This window comes from Lissotriton vulgaris, chromosome 1_1 (assembly GCF_964263255.1).
Source record: "Lissotriton vulgaris chromosome 1_1, aLisVul1.2, whole genome shotgun sequence".
NCBI classification, from domain to species: Eukaryota; Metazoa; Chordata; class Amphibia; order Caudata; family Salamandridae; genus Lissotriton; species Lissotriton vulgaris.
The window spans coordinates 1,113,531,055-1,113,550,302 of record NC_141685.1 but is presented as its reverse complement, the minus strand read 5'-3'; the positions used below and the strand labels follow the sequence as shown (position 1 = coordinate 1,113,550,302).

Sequence of the window (19,248 nt, the reverse complement as noted above, 5' to 3'; positions counted from 1 at the left end):
ATATTTCTTTTCCAAACGCGGTAGCACCGGCACCACCGTCGCCGGGTGTGTCATGGTCTTTAGGCCCTCTTTCCATAAATGATCCACAATCGGAATAGATCTAGCATTTTTCTGGAAAGGTTCTTTAAAGTCGTATAAGAAGCAATCCGTGGTGACTTTAGGCATTGCTAATTTAAATCTTGCCGCCGCCCTCTCCATTAGCTGATGGAAACCTCCAATATCCACCGGCGGGGAGTCCGCCGGGTCCGGATTTGGCGATGCGGGATCGTCAATAATGTACTCATCATATTCCGTGTCGGGAATAGAGACGTGATCCGAATGTTGATCCTCCTCCGAGGATTCATCAACATCATGCGATCTTGGTACCCCAAAGGAATCCTGAGGGACAGCTGTTGGAGGCTGTGGAGAGGTTGGAGCCGAGAGCGTAGGTGGCACCAATGACGCCTGAGTCGTGGAAGGTGTAGCAGGGTTTGACGTAGTTGGCAAAGGTCCACTGGCCTTAGACTTATAGTCCTGCAGCATCCTATGTAGATCTTGTAGGAAAGATGTTGGCACTGAAACCATTCCCTGGTCCGAGTGCCGTTGTTGATGTTGACCATGATCATGCTCCTCGTGGGTGTATTCGCCCTCTGAGTCGGTGTCCTGGCATTTGACAAATAGTTGTGAAGGACTATTGGCATAACTATATGCATCTTGGTCATCTTCCTCTTGTTGACCCTCTTGCAAGAGCAATGTTGGTAGCAGAGGGGACACGGCCCTTGGAGAAGTCATCTCCGGTGTAATCCGCGTCACAGAAATGGTGATTCGCTTTTCCGTGGCCAAGATCGTGGGTTCCGTCGTCGACTGTTGTACATACGCCGTTGAGATAGGCGTCGTGGACGTTGTCGTCGACGAGACTGTGGACACACCAGCCGTCGTCATAGTTATCGTAGACGTCGTTGACGCCCTCGTCGACGAGACCGTCGTCGACGACACCGTCGTCATTGTCGTCGACGGGGCTCCCGTCGTCGACACTGTCGTCGTCGCCCTCGTTGGTATCATCGTCGACGGGACCTTCGTCGACGGGGCCTTCGTCGACGGGGCCTTCGTCGACGGGGCCTTCGTCGACGGGGCCTTCGTCGACGGGGCCTTCGTCGACGGGGCCTTCGTCGACGGGGCCTTCGTCGACGGGGCCTTCGTCGACGGGGCCTTCGTCGACGGGGCCTTCGTCGACGGGGCCTTCGTCGACGGGGCCTTCGTCGACGGGGCCTTCGTCGACGGGGTCTTCGTCGTCGACTGGATCTTGGGCGTCGACGGGGCTCTCGTCGACGGCTCCTTCGTCGACGGCTCCTTCGTCGACGGCTCCTTCGTCGACACTTGTGAAGCCGGTGCCTTCGTCGTCGGCGCCTTCTCCGCCGTCGGCGGTCTCGTCGCCGACGGACCTCCCGTTGACGGAGCCTTAGATGATTTAGTCGACGGGACTCCCGCTGTCGACGTCTTCGTCGTCGAGGACCTAGAAGTCCTCTCAGAAGACTGGCCTTGAGGCGTTTTGAAGGCTGTGGAAGTCTTCGCGCCAGTAGAGTGCGTAGAGGGTCCATCCCTCTCCTTTACACTTCCGTGAGGAGATTTGCTGGGACCTTGGCTCTCAGACTCACTGGGGGTCTTTTTTGAGGCCTTAGAAGATCGACTGACAGAAGAAGAAGGGGAACCCCTACCCCTTTTCACTGACCTTCTAGTAGAAGTCATCGATCCAGCATCTTCACTGTCACTGGAGACCGTATCCTTCCTCGATTTAAGCCTTTGCAGCCATGTCAGGAGCCTACCCTCACGGTCCCGGAGGGTTTTGGCAGAAAAGGAGCGACAGATTGCACATTTATCCACCAGATGGTCAGGATAGAGGCAATAGATGCAGTCCTCATGCTTGTCCTCCACAAACAGCCTTTTCTTGCCACAGGAGGAACAAGGCTTGAAAAGCGCTTTTTTCTTCACAATCTCCGACATACTGGCAGGCAGCAACAATCCTGAGAAGATTCCAAAATATCCTGAAGAAAAACTGTTGAAAAAACCTGAAGAAATCCTGTAGAAATGTAGAAGTTGAGCAGAGCTCAATGGAGACTCCCTAGCACAACGTGCGGTAGAAAATCTGAGGCTCTGAGGTTCCTTCAGGAAGGTTCTAAGTGGTGAGGCACTTCTGATTGGCTGAGGCCAAAAGTTTGGTCTCTTTTACACAAAGAGGGTGATATGCTACAAAAGGTAATGAGGCCTAGGCCTTTTTCCATTGTCTTTTGTACCTACAGCTATGGTATTTTTGTTACCGAGACTCCCATTCCGACGACGGGGAATGATACAAAGCATGGGAATCTATGAAAGTTCCAATACTGGGGTAAATTGACTTACCACGCCGGCCAACGCTGGAGAGGAGAGATCGGCTGCTTTTTGTGCGGTGGAGTCCTGGTCCTGGAGCCTAGCCTTAGGAAACGTAGCTTGCTAACCCTCAGCACAACTGACCGAGTGAACGCTTTAAAGAGTTGCCTGCTCCCACTACGACTGTGTACAATCTTGGATGCTCCATTTGCTTATTGTGACAGCTGGTTCGCGGTATGGGTGCTTAGCTGCCGTATGGACTGCTGGAGCTCAAAGGAAAGCCCATAGCGCTTACCGCCAACGCAACAGTGCGCTGCACCCTTGATGGAGGGCGCAAGTTTGCTGCAGTCATCAGCAGCCAGCCACAGTGGGTAGAGTGGATAAGTCGCAGCCCAAACTCACCTTTGATCAGTGCAAATCAAGGGTGAGTGAGTACACCCCTGAAGGAGGAGACAACATGCAGGACACGCCACAAGATATGGCAGATGGAGATAACTGTGGCTTTCCTCAGGCCATGGAAAAAAAATTGTGGAACAATCTATCGATCATTGGAAATAAACTGGATTCCCTGTCCTATCTTATGGACAGAATGACTGAACGGGGACCTGTCATTTCTACTGACCTGGGAGGTCACCTTTGGGGTTTCTGGACTGCCGCAGCCCGAGCGCTGCTCCCCTGTTGCCACCGGATTTCCAGCCTCCCTGCCTGCCTGCCGCTTCCCGACCATCGCGGTGAGGAGGCAGATCGGGAACTACAATTCCCATTACCGCTTGCGCCTAGGAAGGCGCGCATCCTGTCCCGCCCCCGGAGGTACGCTTAAGGCCAGCGCGAGCCCCGGGGGAGCGGGGGACCTGTCATTTCTACTGACCTGGGAGGTCACCTTTGGGGTTTCTGGACTGCCGCAGCCCGAGCGCTGCGCCCTGTTGCCACCGGATTTCCAGCCTCTCTGCCTGCCTGCCGCTTCCCGACCATCGCGGCGAGGCGGCAGATCGGGAACTACAATTCCCAGCACCGCTTGCGCCTAGGAAGGCGCGCAGCCTGTCCCGCCCCCGGAGGTGCGCTTAAAGCCAGCGCGAGCCCCTGCGTCGCGGGACCGCGCGCGGGCTAAGCCCGGGCCCTCTGTGACCCTCGGAGGCACGAAGAGGACGGGACGGGCCACCCCCCTGACATTTCCATCAAAGAGGTACTGGGATTCCCCTTACCATTTCTATCGACCTACTTTGGCGATTCGCATCATACCATGTCTATCTGGGAGGAGTTGAATGCCCTGTGCGGAACTAAATATATCCCTGACATTTCACCCACTATAAGCATGGCCACCAACCCAGACGATGTAAACGCCACCCTGCAGTTTTCACCCCTTACTTCTAATAAACCCCAATCTCCAGCCAATGCACTACCGGGTGGGCTCAATACTAAAAGGAAGCACGATGATGACATTGTTAACGGGAAGCCAGCCAAAACTCAAATTATGCTCCAGTCCCTCTCATCCTCACTCCAACCCAATCACTGTGTTGGGAGATATGGAGCATGGAAAAATAGAATACCGTCCATCATCACCTCAACCAACTTTATTGGCCCAGCTTGAGCATTTATTAACCTCTCTCATTTCACCACTGGTGGCCAAAATTAACGATCTGGGGGACAGGCTATCTAGCATTGAACTGATAATTAAAACGCACATTCCATCAAGAACCAAATCGTTATCATCAGACGCTCCGATTCCCCTCACTGTCCCGGAAAAACCCAAGTTGAATTCCCGCAGGAATGCGCATTCACAAACCATACCTTTTGCAACAGGCTTTAAATTGCCTATTAAGCACTCACTAACAAACCATATTGAGGCTAAACCTGAACCTGTTAGATTGCCACGAATTAATTTACCCCCTGAAGCCGCCCCCTATGTGACTGTTGTCTCTGGGATCCCACCACTGAATAATGGAAAACCTGAAACACGTCAAGACTTATTAAATAAGGTTATGTTCTGGTTACAGACCAATAGACCTCTGCCACCTGACTTAGATGGGGGGATTCTAAGTGTTAGGAGGGTGGGGTGGTTGGGCACTTTGCCAAAAGCCATCCCAGGGGACTTGGTGCTAATCAGATTCAAGCACAGGAAAATAGTCCCTTATTTACGATCCTGCAAGTATAAAGAGGGGGATGGCCCAATTCGCATCTGGGATTTACACGACTTCTATCCGAGCATTCCACCTACTCAGTTACCAAGAACAGCAGTCAAGAAATACAACGTTTGGGGCGGGGGACTCTGTGCATCTAATTGCCCTTAGCTTACTAGCTGCTAACAGATTCGAACCTTTACAGACCACTGCTTGATGATTTTCCCTAGATCCCTATTCCACTAAATAGCACTGAACGTACGATTCTTTCTTATGTTTATAGGTGCTTCTCTTGACAGGGAATTGTTCTATATTGATTAGCTGACTTGTTTTATCAATTTAATTATGCTTTTTAACAACTGATATGTAATGAAATATTGATGTATTTATCTATGTTTTGCTGCTGCTTTTATGATTTTAAATCCAAAATCGAATAAAGCTAATCTGAATGAATGACTGAACGGATGGATAAACAGGTAGAGAGACTAGATATGGCCGAACGCAGGGTCACGGAGGTTGAAGAGGCCCAGACAGAACTTAACTCAGGACAAAAACATATGAGAAAGGTGCTACAGGTCCTGCAAGACAAGGCAGAGGACCTAGAAGCGAGGTCTTGTTGAAACAACCTATTCATTACAGGCCTACCGGAGACGACACAGGTCGGGAACATGGAGTTCTTTGTTGAAAAACTCTAAGTGACACTTCTGGGGAGTGAAGCTTTCTCCCCCATGTTCGTGGTGGAGAGGGTGCACCGTTCACTGGGCCCACGCCCTCCCCCTGGGGCACCCTGAGGACTATCATTGCAAAACTGTTGAATTACAGGGACAGAGATGCCGGGTTGAGGGTGGCATGTGAAAAATAGTCCCTGCAATACAAGGGCTCCGCTATTTCCTTATATCCGGAATTCACGATCTGATTGCAGAAGGCCCGCTGACAGTTTTCTCCGCTGAACTACCAGCTACGGGACCAAAATCTGGACTATGCCATGTTATACCTAGAGAGACTTCGCATAAAACCTCAGGGCAAATTGCGGATTTTCATGGATCCCAAGACGCTACAGAAGGCCCTGAAGGAGTGGTCTAAGGAAAAGCAGAGGGGCTCGGTGTAGGACACCTCAGACGGAGAAGCTGGAAGCAGTCTGGATGACCAGGACTAATGATTGCATCGCTGGCTACACAGATCCGATGGTTGCTGGCGAGGGTGGTTGGGAGGGCCTAACGACTGTGACTGAGGATCCAGTAGTGGCGGTTGGCCAGAGGTTGCCAGGGGCAACTAATTACTAATGTCTGTGGTATTAGGCTCTGGAACCAAACTCAGAGAGATTAGGCTCATAATGCATGCGGCGATACGACCCAGGTTATATATGCGCAGGACAGGGGGCACACAGTTGTACTTTTGCATGATGCACTGATTTTTTTTAGTTTAGTTAAGTGCAGTTAACCTACTGGGCTGGCAACATCTGCCTACATGTGTAACACACTACTGGGGAACTGTTCTGATTACAACTTTGTTGTGTATTACTCTCTTTGATGAGTATTTTGCTGGTAAACTGGGTATGTTCTAAGGTATTCCATCATGGCACTAGAACCGAGAACTGTTACTTTATTAATGTTGTGGTGGGTTGGGGTGGGTGGGGGGAAATCGTAATCAGGAGTTATACCCTGCTTGCACAGTTGGGGAAGGCACACCGTGGGGGGAGGGGAGTAAAACAGAGACAGAAGTAATGTTTAACAGTATTACGATATTGTTGTCTTGACACAAAACAACGAATAGTTTACCTGTTGGTGTAGTTTTGCAGCTTGAAGATCTTTCTGGATTCACTATGTTCTGCAGTATTCCGCGGTCTAGTGGTTGGGTCCGGAATCGTAGCCTTTTCTTTTTTTTCCCCGTAGCCCAGGTGGGCGTCGACGTCCCACCTTTTGGTGTCCTTCTGGTGACGTTGGCATGCTTCCTGCGGAAGCTCCCACCCTTGGGCGCCATCTTCGGATTCTTTTTTCCCCGTTTGTGTTCTGTTTCTGAATAGTATGGCAATGTTTCAATATTTTGTTTCACCGCTTTTTCCTTCAAAAGTCTGTTAAAGTCTTTTCCCCGTTTTTACCATCTCTTTCTCCAGTCTCACCTTTCTGGCGGAGGTGGGTGGGTTCGTTAGTGAATCCAGAAAGATCTTCAAGCTGCAAAACTACACAGACAGGTAAGAAACTATTACGTTTTGCAGCGTGAATCTTTCTGGATTCACTATGCTGTGCATAGACTTTGTAGCGGTTTGTTATCATTGTGGCGGCTGGGTGGAAGATGAGCCTTGGGTTTTGAATATGTGTTGAAGCACTTTCTGTCCTACTTGTGCTTCTTTGTTCATGTGTATGTCCACACAGTAGTGTTTTGTGATCGTGTGCACTGAGGCCCATGTTGCCGCCAGGCATATGTCCTGAATGGGAGTGTTAGCCAGGAAGGCTATTGTTGCTCCCTTTTTCCTGGACGAATGGGCCCGCGGGCCCTCTGCTAGTTCTTGCCGAGCTTGTTTGTGGCAGAATTGTATTGCTTGTGCGATCTATCGTGCAATTGTCCCCTTGGTAACTGCTTTTCCCATGAAACTGTCGGCGAACGACACAAAAAATTTTTTGTTTGTCTGTGATTCTTAGTTCTCTCTATGTAGTGCATGACTGCTTGTCTGGCGTCCATTGTGTTCAGTGCCCTTTCTGCATTTCTCGTTGGTTTCTGGAAGAAACTAGGTATTTGAATAGTTTGGTTGATGTGGAACTTAGACACCACCTTTGGCATAAAGTGTGGGTCCGTTCTCATCACCACTATATCGTTGTGAATTTGTATGTAGGGTTCTTGTAGCGTTAACGCCTGTAGCTCGCTCACCCTGCGTAGCGAGGAGATTGCCACCAGGAAAGCTGTTTTCAAAGTTAGTATTTGTAGGGAGGCCTTATGGATCGGTTCAAAGGCCGCTTTCATGAGTTCCGTCAGTACTAGGTTGAGGTTCCACGCTGGTGCTGGTAACCTCTTTGGCGGTGTGATCCTCTTTGCAGCTTCCAAGAATCTTTTTACAATCTGTGAAGTAAAAAAGCTTTTCCCGGTCTCTCCTCTAGTGTAAGCAATTATGGCTGCCAGGTGTACCCTTAGCGAGGATGAGATTAGCCTCGAGCAGGTGCGCAAGGTATTTTAGCACTGTTGAATCTCTTGTCATCTTGTTGTGCAGTTTTTCCTTTCTGCGCCATAGTGTGAACCTCTTCCATTTGGCCAGGTAGCACTTCCGCGTGCTAGGTCTTCTTGCCTCTCGAAGTACCTTCAGGGTACTCTCAGGTAATTTAAGGTGTGCGAACTCTATGTCCACAGGAGCCAGGCTGCCAGGCTGAGACTTTCCGGTTCTGGATGCAACACCTCTCCTTTTTGCATGGAGAGTAGGTCTTTCCTTCTCCAAAATCTGTGTGGTGCACTCTGTGTCATCTCCATAATCTTCAAGTACCAGGTCGGTCTGGCCCACTGTGGTGCCACCAGTATCAGGGTCATGTTGCTCGTCCTGCACTTGCTGAGTACCTTGTGTATCAGAGGGATCGGCGGAAAAGCGTAAGCAAATGTCTTTGACCAGCTTATCCATAGGGCATTCCTCAGTGACCCTTCCCCTGGTTGCCTGGATGCGAAGTGCTGCAATTTTGCATTCTGGCGTGTTGCAAATAGGTCCATCGATGGAGTTCCTCACCTGTCGAACAGTCGCCTTGTCTCTTAGGCATTGAGCTCCCATTCGTGTGAAGCCGATGTCTGTCTACTTAGCCAGTCCGTCTATTTTTAGTGGAATGGCCCATCTCTATATTTCCTGTGCTAGTTCTGACATCGGGGCTGATTGTGTTCCTCCCTGCTTGTTTATGTAGAACATTGCTGTTGTGTTGTCTGTCTGGATCAACACTGTTTGGTTGTACAGCTTCGTCTGGAATGCCTTTAGTGCGAGGAAAACAGTCTTTAATTCCAGGTAATTGATGTGTTTGACCACATCCGTTGGTGTCCACAGACCCCTCACCCTGAGTTTGTTCATGTGTGCTCCCCATCCCTACTGGGATGAGTCTGTGGTAATGGTCACAGTTGGTGTTGGTGGTGTTAGAGGCTTCCCTTTTGTTATGTTTCCTTTGTTCCACCATGATATCTCCTCGTGCACTGCGTGCGTTAAAACCACTAGGTCCTCCCAACAACCTATAGCTTGTGACCATTGGTCCTGTAGCCACTCCTGGAGTGGTCTCATGTGGAGGCGTACATTTTGCACTATGTGTATGCATGAGGCTATCATGCTCATCATCTTGCTCGCCGTCCTCACTGTCAGAGCACGCCCCTTCTGGTCGAGGTGTGTCTCCTTCAACAGTGCCAGCGTTCTCTTCTCTCTGGGGAACCCCTTCTCCTGTACGGTGTTGATCTGTGCACCCAGGAATTTTTTTACTTGTTCTGGGTTCATTGAGGATTTTCCCCAGTGGATGGAGAAACCTAGGGCCATCAGTGTGTCTGTCACTCGCTGTGCGTGCCGTTTGCATGTCTTGTATGACCTTGCCTTTATTAGCCAGTCATCCAGGTAAGGGTATACGTGGATCCCTTCCCTCCTTAAGTGTGCTGCGACTGCTGCAAGGCACTTTGTGAATACCCGTGGTGCCGATTTCAGTCCGAATGCCAGTGCCGTGAATTGATAGTGATCTGTGTTGATGACAAATCTTAGCAGATGTTTGTGGCGCCTTGTTCATTGGGATGTGCAGGTAGGAATCTTTGAGGTCTATGGTGACCATGAAGTCCCCGCCTGGTATCTGTGGAAGGACCTCTACAGGGACGTCATTTTGAATTTTTGGGTTTTTATGTATTTGTTGAGGAACCTTAGGTCCAGGATGGGTCTCATTGTTTCATCTACCTTTGGTACCAGGAAGTACGTAGAGTACACCCCCTTGTTCCTCACTATGGGAGGTACAAGCTGGATAGCCTCCTTCTGCAGGAGTTCTTGCGCTTCCCTTTGAAGTAGCTCTAGTTCCTTCTTTGCTAGTGCTCTTCATTTTGGTTTTTTGTTTGGTGGTGTTCTTTCCAACTATATGCAGTATCCGTACTGTATGGAGTTGAGAATCTCTGTCGTAGTTATTTTCTTTCATTCCTGGAAGAAAAGGTTCAGCCTTCCTCCCACCGGTGTTGCGTGCTCTTGGATGTGTAGTCCGAGCCACTCCTCTTTGTTGTATCTGTGCTCCACCCGAGGAGTTTTTGAGAGGGTGTGCACTGGTAGTGTGGCAGAGTCACTTAGAGGTGGGTTGTTGTCCACCTCTTCTGTGGTTTCCACGTCCATTCCCCTTCCCGCGAAAGGACTGGCCCCTCTGTTGGTATTGCCAGTGTTGTTTTTGCTGGCCTTGTTGGGTCTGGGTGTCGCCCTGGTGGGTCTGGTGGAAAGTATGGTGCGACGTTCCCGGCTGGTTTCTCCCTCTCCCGTTTGGTCTCCGTGATGGGGTTCCTCTCCTATTTCCCCTGAATTGCAAGGTCCCCATGGATCTTGCGGTGTCGTCATTTTTCAACTGGGTGAGCTTTTCATCCACTGGTGCTCCGAACAGTGTCTCACCGTTGAACGGGGTGTTCAGGATGTTGTGTTGCACCTCTGGTTTAAAACCTGATATTCTGAGCCAGGCTTGTCTCCTTTCCTTGATGCCCAGCTTCATAAGTCTGCTGGCTGTGTCTGCACCGTCCAGTGCTGTTTTTAGGCATGAATGCGCCACGTTCTTCCCCTCCTCTACCTGGTGCGTAGCGCTTTGCTGGTATTCTTGTGGGAGGTGTTTGACTAACTGTCCCAGTTCGTCCAGGATCTGGTATTGGTGCCTGTTCAGCAGGGCGTTGGAATTGGCCATGCGCCAGTGCGTTGCGGCATTCCTCTCGATCTTTCTCCCTATCAGGTCCATCCTTCTGCTCTCCTTGTCTGGAGGTGGTCCTGACGTTGTCGGGACATTGGCCCTTTTCCTTGCGGTTGCCGCAATGATGGAGTCTGCAGTGACCATTCCCTGGATGTAGGGTGGGTCCTTGGGGGAGTGCTTGTACTTCTCCGTCCTGGGTGTGACAGGTTTACAAGTCGCAGGATCTTTGAAGGCCTCTCTGCCTTGTCCTTTGATGCTTTCGAGCATTGGCAGGTACTGGTTTCTAGTTTGTATTGGGAGCAGTGTTTCCATGAGGAAATCCGCCTTCGGCTGTTCCTCTTCGAGTTTTACTCTGAACGCTGATGCTGCGTTCTTGATGACCTGATTGTAAAGTCCAATGTCGTCAGGCAGAGAGGGCCTCGCCGGATATGTGTCCACTCCCGCTTCTGGACTCTCTGCTTTGAGGTCCTGCCACTCTAGGGCCTGTGGGTCTGAGTATGTCGAGCCCTGAAAGGTCCTCTGTTTGTCAACTTCCTCCTCCTCGTAGTAGGGAGTGTCATCTTCCAGATCTTACTGGCTTTCTGGCGGTGCCTCGACCCTTCTTCCTCGACGAACTCGACCACCGGTGGCTTTGGCTTCAACGGAATTGTATACTCTTTCATCCTTTCGTCGAAGTCTTTCTTTCGCTGCAAGATGTTCTCCATCTCTGCCTCGAGTCTTCTCTTCTTTCTTTTCATCTCGGCCGCCTGTTCGGCGTCGATTGGTTGTGCCGGTCTCTTTGTCTGGCTGGATGGCGTCGAGACAGTTTTCGGCGACGAGACTGGTCTTGCGTCCTTCGTCGACGTCGAAGAGGTCTTCGGCGTCGAGCGTTCCTTTTCGTGGACATTTTTCTACGACCTTGGCTGGTCGGCTTGTTCTGCTTTTCCCAGAACAAGCCGGCTTTGTCCCTGGTAGAAACCTGACTTATAACTTAAATGTATTGCGATTTTATATAGCGCACGTATCACCCGAAGGCATCAAGGCGCTTGCTTAGGGAACCCGTCCTGGTATTCCCTTGTGAGATACCCCGGCAGGGTATCCGCAAGGTGAAAGCCAGGCATCCCGCCGCGAGGGGCCATTGTGGAGATTAAGCAAGCTATTGCCCAGAGTCGCAGAGTGTGAACCCGTGAATCGAGTAGGCACCAGAGCGAGAATTGTCGAGTCCATGGACATTTTAGGACTCAAGACCCCGCCGAGCCGGGAATTGAACCCTGGTCCCGGGCTGACCTCTGCTTCCAGGTCTGCCTCCTCTAACCAGTGAGCCACACTTCACCAACTTAAGAACTGTATTTGAGGCTATACAACACACCCGGCTGGATACTCAGGTGGTGGAAGTCTTTCTCGACATGGAGAAGGCGTTTGACTCCGTGGAGTGGAAGTTCATGAATCATGTGCCAACGAGAATGGGGTTCGGGAGTGTCTTTCTGCAAATGGTGGGTGTGCTATACAACTCCCCTACAGCTAGAATTAAGCTTGGTGATCTCGTTACGGACCCTATTCGCATCACTAGAGTAACACAGCAGGGGTGTCCACTCTCCCCATTGCTATACGCCTTGGTTGCCAAACCCCTTGCATGGGCGATGCGAGAATATTATAGCCATAGGGGTATAAGATTTCCGAAATATAATTTGATTATATCCATGTACGCAGATGACACATTATTATAAGTTGGAGACCCTAACCAGAATCTCTCGACGGTACAGCGCAAGGGGATTCTTTTTGAGACCAGGTCCAGCCTCAAGGTGAATTGGAATAAATTGCTTATTTTCCCGCTGACTGCAGAGACGGCCCAGTTCACGCCAAACGACCCCGTATGCTGCACGACAGAGCCAGTTAGATACTTAAACATCAAAGTGCATACTGACTCAGATGTGGTCTTCAAAGAAAATTATGGGACAGCAGTGTCCAAACTGGAAGTCTAGGTGGACAGATAGATACAGTTACCCCTATCCCTAGTGGATAGAGTATCTATTCTGAAAATGGTAGTCCTTCCACAGTTTCTATTCTTATTCACCAACATTCCTATTGTCCTCCTGAGGTCCGAGATTCTCACGCTCCCATACAGCTTGGGTGGGCTTGGTGCTCCAGATATAGAACTGTACTATAGGGCTGCGCAGGGAGCACATGCGCACCACTGGATGCACGTCCCCACGGATGCTCCGCATTTTCGTATTGAGAATGCGGTGGTGGTCCCAACCCCATTGCCAGCGCTTCCGTTTTAACCTCTTGATTGTATGACTGGTATACTTGACTCCATTAATGCGACAGCGCTTGCCTGGCATTACCTTCTGAAATTACAAGCTGGCGCTATACTCTATCCCCTAAGACCCCGCTGGAGTGGTGCCAATGGTTGCCCCCATGCAGGGAAAGGAGTGATTAGGGCCTTAGATGCTATAAATATCCATACAATAGGAGAGATGTTTGTGGAAGGTAAATCGATATTGTGGGACCACACAGTACAGGAGGGTCAGACGGCTACTCCATTGATCCAATTTCACTTTCACAGGGTGAGACATTCACTTAGGGAGCTCCTGGGTAGCGGGTTAGATGAGCCACCAGAGGTTGCTCCACTCCCATGTGTTAAGGCTGAATCGCAGGTACGAATTATCTCAAGGATTTATAACATAGCACAGGGCTACGGAGCCAACAACTACACCAAGGCTCGGTTGGCACGACAGACAGACCTGGGTCGAGTGATTGACTATACTACTTGGAAGTACTGCTGTGAGAGTATGAAACACATTTCAGTGAACGGGCGACACAGGCCGATACACTTCAAATTTTTAAATAGGGTACATTATACACCAGAGAGACTCTGTAGGTACGGTTTGCTTGACTCTGCGGTGTGTGAACGCTGTGGCGCAGACCCTGCAGATTTTTATCACCTGGCCTAGTTGTGCCCTGGGATGGTGACTTTTTGGGAATTGATATTCAAGACACTAGGGGAAATCACGGACACCACACTTAAACCTGACCCTATGCTCGCTCTATTGGGATATTCCAAACATTTAGCCAAGGAAATCAGACGTCTGGGAGATATGGGGCTCCTTGTAGCTAGGCATAAGGTTGCGATCTGCTGGTCCTGGGGCCCCACCCCCACTGTAACAGGCTGGACTCACAACATGACGTATGGTAGTACACAAACTGAATATTATAGTGAGTTATTACCGCCCCACAATCGGCCTAAAAACTTCTGGGGTCTATACCAGGCCTATTTGGCGGCCAAGATAAGTGTCCTAAATCGTACGGATTCCCCTGAAACACAGCGCTGGAGCACTGAGTGCATGATATATTTCCAGTTGCTGGACTGAGAGAAACACCTTGCTAACGGCCACTCTTTAATGCCTTATTGTGTACTAGGCAAGGACAACATTGAATTGTACATTTGAACGCTATGTTCTTTCTACTGTTGGGCTAATCGGGCGGGGGCGGGCCGCTCAACCACTACATAAAGTCCAAATCTAGGTTGAGGGGGGGGATCCAAGGGAGGGCGACAGACCTACTCCGCCAGCAGTCTTGGCTCTACTGAAGTTGAGACTAAGGGGGGGGGGGGGGGGGGGAGGGCTTCGGCACGGGTGGCAGTTATGGATGTTTCCAGTTAAAGGGGGTTGAGGGACAGGAGCCCGGTTCGGGGATGGGCAGGATGGAGGGAGGGGGGGGGAGGTGGGAAGGGGAGGGGGGGACAATCATGTTATGGTGGCCGCACACTTCAGTACTCCAAACGACACTTCCACACAGGTGACCGACTGCACTAAGCAACACACATCTCAGAATGGCGGGTGACCACGTGGGACAATGCAGAGACCGAAGGGGATTCAGTGTCCTGACGTGGAATGTTAATGGGCTTGGCAGCAAGATTAAGAGGGGGCTGGTGAATTCGTACATTAAAAAAGACTCAACCCCGGCATAGCACGGTTGCAGGAAACCCACCTTAAAGGGACCAACTGTGCTTTTCTAGCGAGGAGACAGTACAAGGTATTGGCACACGCAGGATATACCACGGGCTTGAGATGGGTCACAATACTTGTGAAAAAGACCACTCCGTTTCGTGTAGCTCAAACATGGACAGACCCGAAGGGGACATATGTGGGTGTTAAAGGGACATGGAACAGACGCGAGTACACGATACTCTCAGTGTATGCCCTGCCAAAACAGGCCAACACACTCAAGAAAGTGGCAGATATACTCCTGGATACAGCTGACACCACACAGATTCTTGGGGGGGATTTCAATGATGTGATTGACGTAGGGCTGGACCGGACGGGAACGGCGTCCAGAGAGCGGACCCGGACTCCCCTATCCCAAATGATTGACAATTTAGGGCTTACAGATGTCTGGAGGTGGCTACACCTTTTTCTCGGGCTCGCATAAAGTCTTTTCGAGATTAGACTACGTGTTTATGTCCAGACAAAACTTGACAGTAGAAGACACGGCGGAATACAGAGCGAGAGGGATCTCCGATCACTCCCCATTATTAGTGAGGGTGGGAATGGACCGGAATAGGAGTAGAGGCTCCTGGAGACTGACGGCTTGGGACATACAGAATGCAAATGTTTTGAAGGGTCTGAGAGCAGACGTGAAGGTATATATTGCGGACAATGAGGGAACGGTTCCCTCCGGGGTGACATTCTGGGAGGCCTTAAAGACAGTAATGAGGGACAGGGCACAAAACAGACTGGCGGAGGAGAGGAGAAAGCTCCACGCTGAAACACTAACGATGGAGGTGACCATTCTAGACCTGGAGGGGGAATGCCAGACCTCAAAGGATACTGCGACACTCAGGAGACTGACAGACCAACAGAAACAATACAGAGAGCTGGTAACAGGAGAGGCCAGAACCCAGGCCTTAGCTACCCTGCATCGCCTCTATGATGTGGGGGTTAAGTCAGGCAAACTGATGGCGTGGCTAAGTAAAAAGGAGCGCGCCGCCAGATGGGTGGAGCAACTTAGAGTTCCAGAGGGATTGCTCATTAGATCGGACACTCAAATTGCAGAGACATTTGACGACCACTACGAACTCTTCTACAGGGCCAGGGACTTAGGGACATGTGAGGAGGCCCTACAGTACATGGAACAAATAGAACTACCGACCCTGACCCCTGAGGCGTCTCAAGCCCTAGAGTCTGATATCACTTTGGACGACATCTCTGGGGCTCTGGCCAGGCTGCGACCGGGTAAAACCCCGGGCCCAAACGGGTTCCTGGCAGAGTTTTTTAAGCGCACGGCGGACCTCCTGACACGCCATCTGAAAGGACTCTTTGAGGGGGCTTTGCAAGAAGGGAGACTCCCCCTGGATCTGTGCATGGCAATATAAATCCCAATACATAAAGAGGGGAAACCGCAAGAGGAGTGTGCGTCATACCGCCCCATATTCCTCTTGAATACAGAGGCGAAACTCCTGGCGACGATACTAGCGCTACGGCTCCGATCGACGATACCGGATCTAGTACACTTAGATCAGACGGGATTCCTTCCGGATAGAGCCACCAGGTTAAATCTCCAGCACACTCACTACTGGCTGCAGGAGGTACAAGGAAGGGAGGACCCGCATTGGTTTCTATCCCTTGATGCCGAGAAGGCCTTTGATGCTGTTCATTGGCCGTTTGAGTGTCCTGCAGAAATTTGGTTTGGGCCCCAAATTTCCGAAGTGGGTCCAGCTGCTATACACTGACCCTAGAGCCAAAGTAAGATTGAACAGGGTTTTGTCGCGGGAATTCCAAGTCCAGAGAGGGACCAGACAGGGTTGCCAGTTGTCTCCCCTCCTTTTTGCGCTTACAATAGAGGTGCTGGCCGCTAGGATACGCCAGAATAAAGCCATTAGGGGATTCAGACGGGGAGAGATGGATACCGCAGAAGAGAAAATATCGCTATACACGGATGACATCCTATTGTACATCACATACCCAGAGACAACAATACCAGAAATGTTCCTGGAACTGGAACGATATGGAAAGTACGCGGGCTACCAGATCAACTGGCACAAATCGATCCTCTTTGACCCTAAGGGGCGGGGGAACTGGCCGGACCTCCCTAGAAGACTATTGACGACAGTAGTGGGCTTTAAGTATCTTGGAGTGTATGTCACCCTGGACCGACAGCTGTCATATCAACAGAACCTAGAACGAATAATACTGAATTTTATAGCGGACACGACCCGCTGGAGGCAGCTCCCACTTACACTTTTAGGTCGGGTGGCTATGTTCAAGATGATCACATTGCCCAAGTTTTTATACGCCCTGCAGAACGAGTATTATCCACTCCCACAAAAAGTGTTCACGAGAATACGTGCTGAGCTGCGGTCCTTCCTCTGGTTGGGTAAACAACCCAGAGTAGCACTGAATACCCTTCAGAGACATCAGTACAGCAGAGGGATCTCACTCCCAAACCTGGAAGCATACTACTGGGCGGAACACATAGCCCCGATCAATGACTGGCTACACGTGCAGGCAGACCACCCCACTTATGCCCTTGAAAGACATAGGATGTCACCTAGCCCGTTGATATACTACCTTTATGGGGGCACCAGGCAGGGGCAGCTCCTCCCGGCTATGGGAATTACTCTGCAACTCTGGAATAAGGCGATGAAACGCACGGGTTGGGGGATGAAACCCACACGACAGACGCCGATCGGGCACTGTACGAGGCTGACGGAACTGAAAAAATTAAAAGGTTTTCAGAGGTGGGACGATATAGGCGTCTCCACCTTGGGGGACATAGTGGCCAAAGGGGAACTGAAATCATTCACGGCTCTAAGATCAGATTTTGGCTTGCATCGTATGCAGTTCTTCAAATACGTGCAACTGAGGCATGCTCGGCGAGCCCAAAAAATCCAGTCAGACGAGCTTCTGGAAAACGCACCATTAGAGGGACGGCTCCTGCAGGAGCAAATCCAGGGAAAAGCGGTTTCACTTATATATAAAACTTTAACGAATAACATGCTAGGTGACTTGGCCAAGCCTAGAAGAAAGTGGGAAACTGTGGTAGGAGACATGGAGGATATTGACTGGGACGTGGTGTTAATGCATCCCAGGAAGGTGGCAATTTAGTCCCGGCTGCGGATCATTCAATTTAATGTGCTTCATAGGACTTACTAGGATAGAGTGAGGCTCCACAAAATGGGGAGGACGGAGGACACAAGGTGCCTTAGATGCAGAAACATGGAAGGGGACTTTATCACATTATATGGGCATGCATCAAGATACAAGATTATTGGAGTGAAGTTTTTGAAGAGTTGGGTGAGGTACTGGAGACCCCTCTCCAACCGGAGCCCAGGCTGGCTCTCCTAGGCATGACAAATGATGTGGATCTAGCGTGCCCTCTACTGATTTTTCTGGTGCTGGCACTAGTGGTAGCAAAAAGGGACATAGCTAAGTATTGGGGAGCACCGGAACCGCCGGGGTTGGATGAATGGAGGATAGGGTTAGACCTTTACGTGGCTGCAGAGAGGGTCACCTATAAAGCGAGGGGATGCCCGAAGAAATTCCGCAAGGTCTGGGGCAGATGGAGACACTACCACAGTATGGATGGGGGGCTTTGAGGGAGATTTGAAAGTAGCAGAATAAACGACTGTATGAGTACACAACGAAGGCCTCAGTGTCCGAACATAAGAGACAATTGCACCTTGGTACTTTGGACTTTGGGTTGGATCGAAATGGAACTTATTAGAGCTGTAAAGTGGGGAGGGTGGTGGGTGGGTGGGAGACATGGGTGTGCGAACTGCTGATTACATGATTGTATTGTTGAGTTATGATAAAATGCAAATAAAAAGGTTTTTAAAAAAAACAAACATTGAATTGTACAGTAAATGTTATTGATGTGAATTGTAAGGTGAGGATATTGATATTTTATGCTATAAGACACTATCATTGCCCCACTGTGTTAGACTTCGTGTATTGTGTATCTAGCAACAATTATGCTACGTTTCTGTTTTTTTTGTCACCAATAAAAACTTCTTTGAAGAAAAAAAAACAGCGCCAAAAGTAAACTTGTCCTGCAGCTGCTAAGACCCCCAGAACCCGGGAGACCCACCAGCACTTCAACCAGGAACCAAAACCTCCAGAGAAGTAGCAGACCTGCAAACCTGCAGGCATACAAAGACTCCTGTGAGGACTCCATGGCCACAGAAACCAGATGCTCTAAGACACTAAAGCACCCGTCGCTCCAGGCCAGAGTTGAAGCGAGCCAACTGTGTCATCGTGGTCCCCCAGCCCTCCAGAGACCAATTGCACTGTGGTTTAGCCCTCAGTGAACTGTGACATCACCTGCAGCCTCTGCATGCATGCCCCCTCTACCACAACTGCTTCCGGTAAGGAAATCCAGACACCTCTGCAACAGTTTCCAAAGGCCGCGGAGAAACCCAAAGGTGTCCCTACGTCCCAAAGCATCGCGAGGCTGGAGACCCCTGTTGGTTCAGCTCGAGTGGCCTCCTAGTCAGAGCCTGTAGCCTTTTTAAGCAAAGACCAAATTATACAGTAACACTTGCTCTGCACCCAGCCGCCCAAGTGCCGCTGGTGGTGTTCTGCAGGTGCTGCCTTGAACCTTGGCCACCACTCACTAACTCCTGGAGATTGGTCCCGTAAGTTGCTGTACTGTACCTGAATGCCGCATTAACTTTTCCTCCTATAGGATAACATTGCAACGTCTAAAAATTGTATTACGTGTCACCTTTTTTAATGGAAAATAATTTCTATTTAAAAACTTACTTACCTCAACGAATTGCTTCTGGTGCCTAAACATATGTAGAGATACCCGTTATTTCTATACATTAGTGTGGATATCCTTATTGAGTCATGTGTATTACTTATTGACTATTGTGTGTATAGGCTAATGTCTTGCACTCTACTAAGTTGAGTTAAGGCTGCTCGACCAACAGAAGAGCACCTTGGGATTGC

The 19,248-nt window shown here is 50.1% G+C and overlaps 1 protein-coding gene across 1 annotated transcript in view; it reads right to left on the bottom strand.

Moving 5' to 3' along the window:
- Window positions 1-19,248, bottom strand: part of DCAF15 (DDB1 and CUL4 associated factor 15) — a 237,310-nt gene that overhangs the window by 129,958 nt on the left and 88,104 nt on the right. The gene's annotated exons all lie outside the window — the stretch shown is intronic.